At 58.9% G+C, this 15,682-nt stretch overlaps 1 protein-coding gene across 4 annotated transcripts in view; it reads right to left on the bottom strand.

Moving 5' to 3' along the window:
• Positions 1–15,682, bottom strand: part of DLGAP4 (DLG associated protein 4) — a 161,842-nt gene that overhangs the window by 68,349 nt on the left and 77,811 nt on the right. For all 4 annotated transcript variants that reach the window (XM_063172101.1, XM_063172100.1, XM_063172099.1 and 1 more), the window contains exon 3: positions 5,050–5,140. The gene's annotated coding sequence lies outside the window, so the exon portion shown is untranslated. The remainder of the gene's footprint in view (positions 1–5,049; positions 5,141–15,682) is intronic.

A 15,682-nucleotide genomic window follows, 5' to 3' on the forward strand; every position in this document is an offset into this window, starting at 1 on the left:
GTGTGACACAGTGCTGTGTGTGTGACACAGGGGTGTGTGACACTGTGCTGTGTGTGTGACAGTGCTGTGTGTGACACAGTGCCATGTGTGACAGTGCTGTGTGTGACACAGTGCTGTGTGTGTGACACAGGGGTGTGTGACACTGTGCTGTGTGTGACACAGTGCTGTGTGTGTGACACAGTGCTGTGTGTGACACAGGGGTGTGTGACACTGCTGTGTGTGACACTGCTGTGTGTGACACAGTGCCGTGTGTGACACAGTGCCATGTGTGACAGTGCTGTGTGTGACACAGTGCTGTGTGTGTGACACAGGGGTGTGTGACACTGTGCTGTGTGTGTGACAGTGCTGTGTGTGACACAGGGGTGTGTGACACTGCTGTGTGTGACACTGCTGTGTGTGACACAGTGCCATGTGTGACACTGCTGTGTGTGACACAGTGCCATGTGTGACACTGCTGTGTGTGACACTGCTGTGTGTGACACAGTGCCATGTGTGACACAGTGCCGTGTGTGACACAGGGGTGTGTGTGTGACACAGTGCCATGTGTGACACTGCTGTGTGTGACACAGTGCCGTGTGTGACACAGGGGTGTGTGTGACACAGGGGTGTGTGTGTGACACAGTGCCATGTGTGACACTGCTGTGTGTGACACTGCTGTGTGTGACACAGTGCTGTGTGTGACACAGTGCCGTGTGTGACACAGTGCTGTGACACTGCTGTGTGTGACACAGTGCCATGTGTGACACTGCTGTGTGTGACACTGCTGTGTGTGACACAGTGCTGTGTGTGACACAGTGCCGTGTGTGACACAGTGCTGTGACACTGCTGTGTGTGACACAGTGCCATGTGTGACAGTGCTGTGTGTGACAGTGCTGTGTGTGACACAGTGCTGTGTGTGACACAGGGGTGTGTGACACAGGGGTGTGTGTGACACAGTGCTGTGTGTGACACAGGGGTGTGTGACACAGGGGTGTGTGTGACACAGTGCCATGTGTGACACAGTGCTATGTGTGACACAGTGCTGTGTGTGACACAGTGCTGTGTGTGTGACACAGTGCTGTGTGTGACACAGGGGTGTGTGACACAGGGGTGTGTGTGACACAGTGCCGTGTGTGACACAGTGCCATGTGTGACAGTGCTGTGTGTGACACAGTGCCATGTGTGACAGCGCTGTGTGTGACACAGGGGTGTGTGACACATGGTGGCTGCCCAGCTGTACGGGCTGTGGGGGGGTGTACCTGTGACTGGGGTGCCCTGGGTGTTACAGGGCTGCTGCAGAACCAGGGAGTGCTGGGCTGGGGGCTCATTTCACCCTCCAGGGCAGCTCTGTGCTGCCTCCCTGCTGCCTCTGCCCCTGCCCTTGGCACACACAGGCCACACAAGGACTCCCTGTCCCCTCCCTGGCCACCCTGCTCTGCTGATGCAGCCATGGCTGCGTGATGCCTTGGCCCAGAAAAGGGCACTTGAAGAGCTCTCCAGATGGAACTGAGGCCCTGGCACAGGTGCCCAGAGCAGCTGTGGCTGCCCCTGGATCCCTGGCAGTGCCCAAGGCCAGGCTGGATGGGGCTTGGAGCAGCCTGGGACAGTGGGAAGTGTATCTGCCATGGCAGGGGGTGGGACTGGATGGCTTCAAGGTCCCTTCCTACCCAAACCATTCCAGAATTCTCTGGTTCCCTGATTCCATGTACTGCTGAGGCAGGGCTGGTCAGAAAGGGCTGGGAGCCACTGGGGTGATGCTCAGGAGATGCAGCAGCTGTGAAAGGGTCTGCCCAGAGCACACACCTCCAGGAGGAGGCCAGCCGGGCTGATGGGGCTGAGGGTGCCCTTGGGCTCAGCCTGTCCTGCCCCCTGCCCATCAGCTCCCCCAGGGCTGCACATGCCAGCCCAGCCATCCAGGCTGGCTGCACACACAGGGCTGCCTTTTGTACCTGGAGCCAGCAGCACGGTAAACAGGGCTGCAATCCGGGGAGGTGATTTGCCACCTGCAGGGGGAAAATGCCTCCCTCTCCTGCTGCAAGGATCTGCGAGCTGTGCTGCAGGTGACGTGGGCCTGCCCACGCCGAGCCCAGCGTTCCCTGAATTAGCAGGAGCTCTGGATGTGCTGCTGGGGCCGCTGCCTGCCAGAGCCCTGCATTAATGATGATTCAGAGTTCACAATCTGATCGTGGCCGATAAAAATAGCTGGAACAATTCCTTACACAACAGAGCCCCCTCCCGCCACGCTGCTGCCGGGATGCTGGGCAGAGCCGTGCCCAGGGATGGGCAGCAGAGAGCACTGCCCGTCCTGAGGGAGGCAGGGGCTCCTGAGAGGAGTTAGTGCCACCCACGGTGACAGTGCCACCAGGGAGCCAGGCACAGCAATGGAGGGGACGGCGGCTTCCAGCGAGCCAAGTGTGTCACCTTTTGGGGTCCTGCTTAGGGGACAGGGAGTCCTCAGTGGGGCTGCCCAGTGCCTGAGGGTGTCCAGGGCTCACCCTGCCCATCCTCACCCTGCCAGGCAGGGAAACAGCCAGTGCCAGCCTGGGCTTGGCTGTCTGATCCCTCAGCTGCCTCTCTGGGGAAGGATTTCCCCACATCCCTCCTCATGTGGGAATACATGGCTGGTGCCCTTTGAATGTGGCATCTACACACAGCTCCTGAGGCCCCGTGACAGCTGAACAGTGGTCTCCTGCTTGTTCTTCAGGCCAAGGTTGTCTCTGCCCACTGGTGCCAGCTGGGGTGATGAGAGGATATGATGTGACTGGCACCATCCCAAAATGACAAAGAGTAATTTATCTTAAAAACTCTAATTGCTACCTCTTTTTTTTTTTTTTTTTTTTTTTTGGTTGTTTGTTTGCTTTTTTTAATCTACCAGCAAAACCAAATGCTGTGAAAGTCAAAGGCTGTGATATGCCAAAGATTTTTTGACTTCAGGTGTTGTCTAAGCTGGAGGAGCAGATGAACTCCTGAGAGAGACAGAGAACTTATTTCCATGCAGATGTCACTGGTAATATAAGCAACTCTCCAGGGAACAAAACCCCAGAAATTCTGCAACCTATTTGTCTGTCCCTAAATAGAAGTTTCTCAAAGTTCTCCGTGAGACGGGATTTGCTCTGAATCAGGAAATGCAAAGCATTAAGTAGGTCAAATGAGACAAATGAGACAGATAAGAAAGGGAATTTTCAGGAAGGGAGCAGGACAGCTGATGAGGTGGCTGGAGGGGAAGGGCCAGGGCAGGAGCTGGATTGTTGCCTTTGAACCCCACGTGCAGCCTCTGCTGCCTTGCAGAGCACTCGGGGCACAGGCTGCTGACCACATGGGGCATGTTCCAGCTTGGCTGGAAGAGCAGCTAATGAGAACATCCTGGCCCAAAGCTGACCTGTTCTGGCCAGTGGTGCTCAAGGGGTCTGGAGGGGGTGAGGGAGTGTCTGCACAGCCCCCATGGAGCGAGTGTGGGATGCAGAGCCCTCAGTGCAAAGCCCTGTCCATGGCTGCCCTTGAGCTGCCTCTGTGCTGGCTCCCAGGGTGGAGGTGTCCAACCCTGCACTGAGAACTTGGGCCCAGGCAAGGCAGAGACTCTGCTTGGCCTCCGTGCTGGCAGCCTGCCCAGGCCCCATCTGAGCCCTCTGTGCTGCCAGAGCCATCAGCAGCCCCAGGGCCATGGCCCAGTGCCCCTCCCAGGGCACGAAGACCACGCTGAGGAGGAGGAACTTCAACCTGGAGAGGAGGAGACTGAGGTCACACCTCATGGGAGTCTCCACTGGGGGAAGGTGCTGAGCTCTGCTCTGTGTGACCAGGGACAGGACAGGGAATGGCTGGAGCTGGGCCAGGGCAGGCTCAGGCTGGACATCAGGGAAAGGTTCCTCATCCGGAGGGTGCTGGCACTGCCCAGGCTCCCCAGGGAATGGGCACGGCTCCCCAAGGAGTGTTTGGCCAGCACTGCCAGGCACAGGCTGGGACTGTCGGGGTGGCTGTGCAGGGTCACAGTTGGATCGATGACCCTTGTGGGTCCCTTCCAGCTCAGCTCACTCCACGATTCTCCGTCTCCTTGCCCTCAATGTGTGTGGCAGAGTTGTTACAGGATGCTCTGAAAGGCTGTGGCTGTCACTGCTGCTCCACCAGCTGAGCAAGGGCTCTCCTGTGCTCCAGGGCAGAGGTTCCCGCTCCCTAAATCTGCACAGGAAGCCAGGCAGGGCCCTGCCTGCGTTCGGGATGCAGCCTGGAGATGCTCTTGGCACCGGCTTTGCTCAGTGCCTCCCACAAAGCAGCTCCTGTAGCCCGAGGGTCCCGGGGTGCAGAGGAGCAGGAGGAAGAGGCAGCAGCTCCCGGTGCCCTCCCTGCGGGGCCGGGCTGGGCCGTGCGCAGCGCTCGGAGCTCGGAACATTTCCTTTGTCTCAAAGTGGGTCAGGCGGAGGCGTGCCGTTACCATGGCGATGGGCAGCACATTTCAGAACTTTATTTTGTGGGGCGTGGCGCAGGATCCGCCAGCAGACGGAGGGAGGGCTGTCATTGAATCACCCTCCAGCTTCCCTGCCCCAGGCTGCCCCTGCAGGAGCTCCACTGCCCTTGGGCACGCACAGAGCTGGGGCTGTGCCCCCCGGGCCCTTGGGAGTGCCAAAGGCACCTGGGGCCATCCCAAAACCACCCCAGGATCATCCCCAAAGCCACCCCGGGGCTGTCCCCAAAGGCACCCCAGTGCTGTCCTCAAGGCCACTGGAGCCATCCCCAAAGCCACACTTGGGCCATTCCAAAGCCACCCTGGGGCCATCCCCAAAGCCACTCTGGGGCTATCCTCAAAACCAACTTGGGGCTATCCTCAAAACCAACATGGGGCCATCCCAAAGCCACGCCAGGATCATCCCCAAAGCCACTCTGGGGCCATTCCAAAGCCACTTTGGGGATCATCCCCAAAGTCACCCTAGGGCCATCCCCAAATCTACCCTGTGACCATCCCCAAAGCCACCCCAGGACCATCCCAAAGCCACCCCAGGTTCATCCCAAAGCCACCCTGGGACCAGCCCCAAATCCACCCCAGGTCCACCCCCAAAGCCACCCGGGTCCATCCCGTACCTCTCAGCTCGCTGGGCTCAGCACTGGGCCAGACTCAGCATCCTGAGCACCGTGTGTCCCTCTGGGCTCCAGGGCTGTCCCTCATGAAGACCTGCAGGGCAGAGAGCAAAGGGGCCATGTCCTCCCAGGGGTCAGAGAGGTGTCTGTGATCCCTGTGGTCAGAGTTCATCTCCCTGACAAACATCCCACAGCCCAAAGCTGCAAACACTCGACTGCTCTGCCTGATCCCAGGCTGTGCCCAGCAAAGGGCAAATGGCAGAGGGGGAGGCAGAGGCAGTGCCCACAGGACAGGGAAAGATGTGGCAGTGGGTCCTGTGTCACTCTGGTGTCACATGGACTGAGAGGATGAGCTGGCATCAGTCAGGTGGGGAGGAGAACATCCAAAATGCTCCTTGCTGGGGGCTCAGGCCTGGGCACAGCCCCTTTGTGGGAAAGTGCTCTTTGTCTTCCCTTCCCTTGTTTGTTTATCATGGACTCACCATGCCAGGAGCCACTGAGCTGGGCAGGGGGACCTGTCACCGTCTGTGCCTCACCTCTGGGCTGTCCCCTTTGAGCCGAGCCCAGGGAGGCAGGAGGGACAATCCTGGGGACAATCCCCCTGCCTGGGGTGGCAGATGGCTCCTCTGGTGCTCCCCTTGCAGTGTCCCAGCACAGCAGAACCTGCTCTGACTGTCACCTCCAGCTGCTCACGGCCGCTCCCCCTCAGCCTCTCCCATCTGGTCACTGGGTGCAACTGTGCTGCAGCTAAAGCTGCTGCTTCCTCCTTCCCTGCCACCCCACCACGCTGCAAACCATGGCAGAAATGCTCCCTCTGTGAAAAACCAGCTGAATAAATTTGAGGAAACCCCCCAGGTTTGTTAGTGTCCCCAAAACCCCACAGAGAACACAGCCTGAGTCATCTGCTCAGTGCTGTTGGGCTTTGCATTGATTGTGAGCACCCACAGCCTCTCTGTCCTGCACTGGGAGCTGCTGGGGCAAACTGGGCAGCCCCTGCTGCAGGGAAGGGGGGCTTGGAAAAGCCATGGGAGCCAAAACAGGAGTTAGCCTTCCTAGGACAGCTTTTTCATTCCCACTTGAGTGGAGGAGGCCATCTGGCTTTGAGAAGGTCTGTGAGAGCTCAAAGAGGGGTGAAAACAGGTGAACCCCAGTTTCTGGGCTCAGATGGAAGGCTGGGACAAGGACAATCTCAGCAATTCTTTTAGGAAAGCCAGATCCAGGTGCTGGGCTTGACTCCCCCCTGGTGATGCAGAGGATGAGCAAAGCCAGAGATGAAGCAGCAGCTCTTTGTGCCCAGGATGGAGAGATGGGCACTGCAGGGCTCCTGAGGCACTGCTGTGCCCCTGCCACACCCAGCCAGAGGGGCACACACAGCCCGGGTGCCTGGCTGGCACTGTGCCCTCCTCAGACAGGCCAGCAGCCTCCCAGAACCCGTGCCAAGGAAGAGGGGGAGGCACAGAGCAGGCAGAGAGCAGAGGGCTGTGTTCACTCCAAGGCCCTCAGGGGGATATCCCAGCAGACAGAAGGATGGAGAGCCTGGGCAGAGCAGCAGTCTGGCCTCCTAAAGTGGGTACAAACCCTCATCATCCTCCCACTATGGCCCAGCACTGGGGAGGGAAATGCCAAAGCAAAGGGACGTGTCCTGGGACAGCCAGGCAGGGCATTCCCACGTGTCCCCACAGCTCCCCTGCCTCCCGCAGCAAACATCCCCTCTCTCCTGGCTGCCTTGCTGCTGCTGGGCTGTGAGGTCAGAGCCTGAGGCTGAGTGAGGCACAGGTGGCTTCACCCAGCCCAGGCCTCTGCTGTGGCCCAAGGGACACCTCCCAGGCCAGAGGCAGACATTCCCGGGCTCGGGGGTGTCCCTGAGGTGGCTGCCGCCACTCTGTGTGTGCCAGGATGGGCTGTGGCAGGGCCAGGTGCCAGGGACTGCACTGCACAGTCACCGCACTGGCACTGCCCGGCCCTCTCACAACTCTCCATGGAAAGGGAATCCCAGCACTGGGAGCTGTGTTGAGTTTGTGCCCATGGTGCAGACACAGAGCCACCAGCACAGCCAGTGCTGCCCCCAGTGCCAGCACCCAGCTGTCTCTGTCACCCTCTGTGTGACAGGGCCCTGCTCTAGTGCCACAGTGCTGGCATGGAGGGCAGCACCACCAGAGCCACTGATGGCCACCATGGAGCCAGCAGCACCTTCTGGGAATGGCCCAGCACCCTCCTGGCTGCACAGGCACCAGCACCAGCACCCTGTGGCCATTGGGGTGGAAGTGCCTGCCCAGAGCTGGCAGCACCCATCACGTCTGTGTGTGTCACCAGCACCCTCAGGGTGCCTCAGGCCCCCAGGAACAGCCAATCCTGGCACCCCTGGCACATCCAACGGGTGGGAGAAGCAGGGCCTGGGTGCCAGGTCTCCCCTCACCCAGCAGGTTCCTCCAACGAGAAAAGGTCATTGAAGCTCTGGAGCAAGAAGCATTTTGGTGTGGAGCACTGTTTTCCCCTTTGCATGCTGCTCTTGCACAGAGAAAATGGCACCATAATTGCTTTTAATTAATATCAGCATCAATGCCCAAGGAAATGCAAATGAGCAATTGTGTGAGCAGCCCAAGCACCCGATGTTACCAACCAGGCAGACACCTCCAGTGCCCCTTTCCTCCTCCCTCCACCCAGACATGGCCATTGTCCCCCTGTCCCTGCCTCCACTGTCCCTCTGTCCCTCTCTCCACTGTCCCCCTCTCTTGTCTCCATTGTCCCCCTGTCCCTGCCTCCATTGTCCCCCTGTCCCTGCCTCCACTGTCCCTCTGTCCCTGCCCTGCTCACAGCCGGGTGCTCAGGGCTGGGTGTGAGGGTGGGATGGAAGCTGCTGCATGGGAGGACAGGAGAGGGGACGGAAGGACAGGAGAGGGGCTGGAAGCTCAGGGCAGGGTGGGGGAGCATGGGCCAAGCTGGGCCCTGGTTTTCCAGGCAGTGAGGGCACAGGGTGCCAGAGGAAGCCATCAAGGGTCCATCCAGGACCCTGCTCTGCTCAGGGGTGCCTTGCTGATGAGCTGATGCCCCTTCAGGACAATTTTGGTGAATGGGGTCTCAGCTGCTCTGCAGCCAAGCCTCACTGGAGCATCAGCTGGTGATTGTTGTCCTCTTGGTCTAAGGGAGGAGGCCACAGCCTGCCCTGCTGCAGCCTGGGTGGTTCTATGGGGCTGGAGAAGGCCTTGAAGGATGGATCTGATGCTCCAGGTCCCACCCCAGAGGTGGCTGCAGGTTGGTGATGAAATATGGAGCATCAGAGTCTGCTGGGGCCTCCTGAGGAAGGCAGTGGGGTTTCAGCCCAGTGAGCAGATGAGGAGGGCAGGGTGGTCCTTCCCCCTCTGCCACTCCAGGGCACCCTGGTGTGTTCACAGCCAGGGCACAGCAAGGCCAGAGCTGGGCAGGTGCAGGTGGGCTGGGATCTAATTCCAGGGAAAATCCTGTGGAATGTTACAGTCAAACAGCAGCATCTTGGGATGGTCCCTTTGAGAAGAGAGGACCCTCCCAGGCTGGGCTGTCACCTCCTGCTCCTTCCTGTTCTCCTCCAGATTTGGACGAGCCTCAGCAAACCACCCACGGCTGCTTTGGGTAAACCTGAGAGGAGATGAAGCCTCCGTTCCAGGGAACAGGCACAGGGAGCTGGCAGCCAGCCCAGAGCTGGACCCAGAGCTCCGTGCAAAGGCTGAGAGTCCCTGAGGGACCCCACGAGCACAGCAGGGCTGGGGCATGAGCAGGCCTGGCACAGGGGCAGGGGGGAAGGGGTGAGGAGCAGGGCACAGCCCCACAGGCAGGTGCCCAGCAATGGCAAGGGGCTGAGCAAGGACCCCCTCCTGCTGCTGTCCCCAGACTGAACCCTCTCCAACACTTGCATTTACAGACTCAAAGATCAGGTACAGACATTGCCAACCCTTCTGAAACTGGCCATAACGCCATTGTGTGCAAATCCAGCAAGAGAAGTAATGAAAATAAATACTTGTGGGCTCTTGTAATCTCTGCACCATTTCTCTGGGTAAAACAAATGCATTGAGCTCCTTTGGGCATCCCAGAAAGAATCACCATGGAGGATGTTTGGGGGCAGCACCTCCAGGGAAGGACAAGGGGCTGCTTGGAGAGAGGGGAGAGCACAGGTGAGGTAGGGCTGAGCATAGGGCAGGAGATTGGTAGGCAGGATTAAGATCCTTCTGAGGAGGCATGGAAGGAAAATATGTGTGTGAAAACAGCAGAGGGAACAATGGAGCAAAGGTGGGAGGTGGGAAGTCCTGCTGAGCTGTGAGGAAGGTGCTCCCCTCCCCAAGGCCAAGGCTCCCACGCAGATGCCTCGTCAGCAGGGTCCTGTTGGGGCAGGGCAGCAGGGAAATGAGGTTACAGCACATGGAGTGGGCTGTTCCTGCTCCTGTCCCTGCTCTCCTGACAGGAGGCTGTCCCGAGCACAAGCACAACACACACTGATCCTGCTGGAGATGGAAGTTGAAGTCAGCGAGAAGCTGAGGCAAAAGATCAACCCTGACAACTCCTAGAGATCAAACCCCACATCAATGTCAACTGAGGGGAACCTTGGGGACAGAGTGGGGACCTGACAGTAGCACTCCTTTATACACAGGGGGACCTGCCAGACCTTGGGGACATCTCCTAAAGGAAGAAGACTTTGCAGAGAGAGACTTTGAGTGCCTGAAATCTGTTTGATTTGAAAGAAACATCACCCTCCCTCCTGCTAAGGTCTGATATTAAATTTGCCGCCACCAATTTACTAAATAAACACTGAGATAAGCTCTGCTCTACTCATCTGGTTCAGATTAGGTGTTAGACAAAACAGTTTCACTGAAAGAGGGCCAGGCACAGGAATGGGCTGCCCAGGGAGGAGGTGTGGAAGTGTTCAGCAGCCACTGGGATGTGGCACACAGGGATGGGGTTTAGGGGTGCCTGTGGTGGCACCAGGTTGATGGCTGGACTTGGTGATCTTGAAGGTCTCTTCCAAGCTGAGGATTCTGTGAGAAGGGAGCGTGGCCAGGCCAGCAGCCCTGGCTGGGAGCAGGGGAGGGCACTGAGGGTGGGGGTTACGTGTCCTTGCCATGGGAACAGCAGCAAACAGTCCTGAGACCCCAGGGCAGGAACAGGGGAAGGAGCTGGAAGGAGCAGAGCTGAGCCTCTCCCCAGGCACGGAGAGAGCTGTGCCCCAGCAGGGAGGACAGTGCTCCTGCTGAGGGACCCAAGGGTGGCACGTCCCCTCCCCAGGGCCATCAGGGATGTCTGTAAGCTGGGCAGCCTGGAATTGTGAGCAGGGATTCAGCACTGGGGCCACAGCCCAGGGACAGGAGCTCCCAGGAGAGGGCAGGGCACACCTGGGGCTGGGGCTGCAGGGACTGGGACAGGCTTCCCGAGGGCAGGGGGTGTGGGACAGACCACAGGACAGGAAACAGTGAGGGAGAACAAACAGGAGGGACTGGAGCCTGCACCTGAGTGACATAACAATGTGGAGAATAAAATTGGTCCAGACAAGGGACTTGGAGAGAAGAAATTCCCTAAGTGCCTTCCCAGCATTGCCAGGGAGCCTGATAACACACTCTGCTCACACATGGACAAGGATCTGACCTAGTTGTGCTCCTGAATCCTGGCTGGGAGCGTCACATAATTGGAGTGTTAAACCCAGCAAATGCTAAAATCAACAACTCCAGGGAGGAATGAGGGCGCCAGGGGACATCAGATGTCACGGCAGGCAAGGTCAGCACTTTGAGTCATACCCACCTGCAAAGCTCTCAGATCTGCTCCAGCCGAGGAAGACAGTGCAAGAATGCACAGGGCCTTTCCCAGGCTGGCAGCTGCTCTGCCAGCAGCTCTGTGATCTGCAGGTGAAACAGGCTCCCTTCTGTAGGAGAGACCAGTGCTGAGCACTGCAGCCACCAGGGATGTGCAGGGCACGGTGGCTCAACAGCTGGACACATCTGTACAGAATCCTGGCTAAAGGGAGACCCTGCCTCAGCCAGGGAAGGCAGAGGAGCAGGGCCTGTGTGGCACTCACAGTGCCCTATTGGAAAAGGGACTCAGTTTATGGCAGCTGGGTGTCTGGGAGGATGGTCACACAATCAGGGAGTCAGTAAAATCAGGAAATCCCTCTGAGATCCCCAAGTGCAGCCCTTAACCCAGCACTGCCGGGTCCACCCCTAACCCACGTCCCCAGGTGCCACATCCACACAGTTTTTAACACTTCCAGGGGTGGCACTCCACCAGTGCCCTGGGCAGCTGTGCCAGTGCCTCGCTGTGAGGAAACTTCCCCTAATATCCAGTCTGAGTGACTGTGGAAAAGAATGGAGGCATGGGCTGTGCTCTGTCCCCTACACCCAGCCAGGGACTGTCCCTGGCACTGCTGGCTCCTTCTGCAGCCCTGGGCTGAGCAGCACAGCCAGGGCACAGCGGGCTGGGACAGCCAGCCTGAGCTGCAGAGGGAGGAGAAGGCCAGAGGGGCTGGCTCAGAGCCACCTCCTGTGGCACCCAGCCTGTCCCCAGCCTGTCCCCACCAGGGAACCCTGGGTCCTGCTCCCGCCTGGGGTCAGGGGACAGAGCACAGCCCATGCCCCATGTCCTGGCCCTGCTGGGAGCTGCCCTGCTCTCCTGTGCAGGAACACCTGAGGGATCTGTCCTGCTCCCTGTCCCTGACACTGCCTGTCCGCTGGCCAGGGACAAAGGGCAGCATCTCTCATTGAGGCTGGGCACAACCTGACATGGCCACACCAAATTCAGCAAAAAACCCCTGAACCGGGTCAGACACACCACACAGGTGCCACAAAGCCCCACGCTCATGCAGTCCTGCTGAGGAGCCTCAGCTTTGTTCCTGCTCTGCCTCTGGCAGGGAAGGGACAAAGAAGCTCCTGTGTGACTCCTGGGAGAGGCTGCAAACACCCGGCCGGGCCTGGAGCAGGTCCCTGCTCTGAGCTGGGCCCGAGCCCCGCGCTGAGGCCACAGCAGCACCTTGGGCACAAGGGATGGAGCCAGGAGAGCAGGGCAGGGCCGGGCTCTGGGCTGGGCAGGGCCGGGCTCTGGGCTGGGCAGGGCTCTCTGCTCTGGCTGCTGTCACAGCGATGTCACCGCCTGCCGGCCATCAGGTCATGGCAGTGCGCAGGAGGCACAGGGCTGGTGGCCACAGGGCAGCGCTGGTGGCTGTGGGGTCGGGTTGGTGGCCACAGGGTCAGGCTGCTGGCCACAGGGTTGGGCTGGTGGCCGTGGGGTTGGGCTGATGGCCATAGGGTTGGGTTGATGGCCACAGAGTCGGGTTGGTGGCCATAGGGTCAGGCTGCTGGCCACAGGGTCGGGCTGCTGGCCACAGGGCAGCGCTGGTGCCTGCCAGAGGAGGGGCCGTGCCGTGCCCATCGGGGCTGCCCCAGCTCCATCACTGCAGAGCTGCCTGTCCCTGCCGTGTCCCTGCCGTGTCCCCTCGGCAGTGCGGAGGATGCTCGTGTTCTGAGAGCAGGGAGAGCTCTGCAGGTGCTGCCTTTAACGATTACGATGAGTAATTCCCTTTCAGTCCTTTAATCAGTCGCTTTTAATTAGCGTGCCAGTTGTTTTTTCCTTAGCAAACAGCTCTTTCAATGAGGGTTTTCGCTGCATCTGCTGGCTTGGGAAAACACTGCTCCCTGATGGGGCTGTGCGCTCATTCCTTGGCAGGAGCTTCCTCCCGTGGAGGCTCTGGGGCTGGGCTCACGTGCAGAGCATGGCACAGCTCCTGCTCGCCCTTGGGAAGCCCCTTGCTGCTGGGATGGAGCCATTCCTGGAGGTGCCCTGTGCTGGTGGCATCCTGGGCATTGCTTGTTCCTGAGGCTCCCCTGCAGGCAGGGCCATCCTCCTCATCCACACCCCTTCCAACCTTTTCCATTTCTCCTCATCCACACCCCTTCCAACCTTTTCCATTTCTCCTCATCCACACCCCTTCCAGCCTTTTCCATTTCTCCTTTGAACTCCCTTAGCTCTGTGACTCTGGGATCTCAGGGCAGCAAGTTCCACATTGCTGCCTGTGCAAGAGGATCCCACTGTGGTTCCTTGGGATGCTTTGTCCCCTGCTGGGGAACAGAGTCCCCCCAGCAGCTGCTCCCTGTGGGTCAGGCTCTATTTCCCTGCCCCTCTGCCAGACACAGAGGTGCCCTCGCCTGCAGGGGTTTGTTCATGGTGCAGGGGTTTCCCTGCTGCTCTGCACCCCTGGGCACTGCTGCCTCTGACTCACCCAGCCCCACATTCAGAGCAAACGCCCCAGTGCTCCTTCCCCTCCTCAACTCCACATCACTGAACTCCTCCTGAGCTCGTCCTACATTCATGGCAAGATCCAGCTCTGAGGCAAAAGATTTGCTTCCATTTTCCCTTGAATAATAGCCTGCTTTTGGATGGGTTTTCCCTCTCCTTGGGTGGGTTTTTCTCTTTCCCTGGGTGGGTTTTTCCCTCTCCCTAGGTGGGGTTTTGTCTCTCCCTGGGTAGATTTTTCCCTCTCCTAAGGTGGCCTTTTCCCCCTGCCCTCAGAGGACCCTGTCCCTTGCTCCTGTGCCCTCTGGAAGCTCTGTCTCTCGAGGGGTCCCAGCCTCTCCCCTTCTCCTGCCCAGGGCAGGATGTCCAGACTGGCCCAGCTTCCCATGAGTCACCAGCAAATCCCAGCTTCCTTCTCCGGGCCCTGGCACCAGAGCCCTAATTACAGGGCAAGACGAGCGGAAACAAGCTTATTATTTACCAGGCTAATGAAAATTAATCATGCCTCCCCCTCCCTTTCCTGGGAGAACAGTCACGGACAAGAAAGCAGATTACAAAAGCATTAGAGGTGCCTGCTGTGCTGGGCTCTGGCACTGCCTGAGGGCCGTGTGGGGCTGTGCTTGCAGGCCACCTGGAGCTCAAGGGTTAAAGCTGCCCCCCAGTGCTGCCCGTTCTCCCCCAGTCTGCTCTGGCTGAGGCCGGCACAGATGGGGCTGGGGGGCACTGCCAGCCAGGCTGGAGAGCCCTTCCCTGCCTGTCCAGGCAGCTGCTGCACCCCTCTGGCATTGTCTGTGTCCCTGCAGAGAGCAGTGTGGGGCGCAGAGGGCAGCCCAGGGCAGTTCCCAGCACAGCCCCGTTTGCTGCATGCAGGCAGCCAGCGGCTCCAGGCAGGGAGATGGGGAGCGAGGCTGTGTGCAAAGCCAGATGGAGCAAAACATGACAAGGACTGGCTCACGTGGCACAGATGTGGGAAACCAGAGCACCCTGTGCCCACTGGAGCCACTGCTTCTGGAGAGAGTGCTGCAGCACAGGGATGAACTCTGGCAAATGCAAACCCCACCAGCCTCACTCAGTTATCACTCCCACTCAAAATCAGAGTGGATCAGAGCTGGGTTAGGGAGAGTGAACATGAAGGGGAAGGGGCTGCTTTTGCAAGAATTCAGAGGGAAAGCTGCTGGGTTGGAGTGTGCGGCAGTTTGGCCGCTGCAGCAGCAGTCGGTGTAACTCAGATTTGAGCAAAAAAGGGAAAACCTGAGTGATTCCTTCCCTGATAACAAATCCTGGGTGATTCTGTGGGATTCCAGCAGGGACGTGAGGAGTTGGTGTGGTTTGTGTGCAGCTGAGCAGGTCCTGGGGCTGTGTTGGCAGCCCCAGGAGATGCTGTGCTGGTCAAAGAGGGCTCTGCTCATCTCTGTGTGGCACAGAGAGGGCTCTGCAGTGAAATCTGCTCTTCCCAAAGCCCCCCAGCTCGGGGATTTGCTGCTCTGGGTGTCTGGGCTGTGCCAGCATCCTGCTGGATATCACCCTCACTGATAGAGGAGAAACTGAGGCATAGGATGGGGACAGGGAGAGAGCTGCAGCCTGCTGAACCCTGCCAGGAGCTGCCCTGTGCTCCAGCTGGGGAAGGAGATGCCAGGCAGGCAGCACTGCACACCCAGTGCCCAGAGCTGAGCCCAGAGCTGCCCAGCCTGCCTGCCAGGCTGACCACAGCCCTGCTTTTCCAGGCTTCAGCATCCCCCACAGCCACGATCAGCCTCCCTCTCCCTGAGGCTGCACAGGCTGGGAGTGAGGGAGACAAGGAAGGCGAAGATTGCCTGGATCAGGGTATGGGATGGAGGGAGGGAGGTGAGGCAGAGCTGCTCCCTGCCAGGCCTATCCAGGGCAGTGTTGCCCACCACAATAATTAACTGTTACTGTGAAGAGGACAGGAAAATGAGCAGGAGGTCAATTTTCCATTTCCCAGTTGTGCATAATCAGTTGCAAGTACACAGCCTGAAAATAAATCTCCATCACGCTCGTTACCTCTTAATTAACATCACCAGCTCCAACACCAACTGCCCAGGCCAGCCCAGCCCCTGCCGAGGTGCAGTGACATGGAGCCAGGGCTGGCCAGGGCTGCTGGGAGTTCTCCAGCTGGAAATCCCAGCCCTGCTGTCCAGCATGCTGGACCTGCCCTGCTCAGACAGGAAAGCTCTGCTCCAGGAGGGGGAGAGCTCCTGCATCTCCCCAGAACCAGCTGCTCTGGGGGCAGCTGGCACTGACAACTGAAAGGAAATTGGGGAAACAACTGGAGTTTGTTTTCCTTTTGCATAGATTGGAATAAAGAAGAAAAGAAAGTCCTGTGGGTGAAACATTAGATTAGAGGGATGGAACCTCATTCATGAGGAAAGGCTGG

The sequence above is a fragment of the Melospiza melodia genome, chromosome 19 (assembly GCF_035770615.1).
Source record: "Melospiza melodia melodia isolate bMelMel2 chromosome 19, bMelMel2.pri, whole genome shotgun sequence".
Lineage (NCBI taxonomy): Eukaryota > Metazoa > Chordata > Aves > Passeriformes > Passerellidae > Melospiza > Melospiza melodia.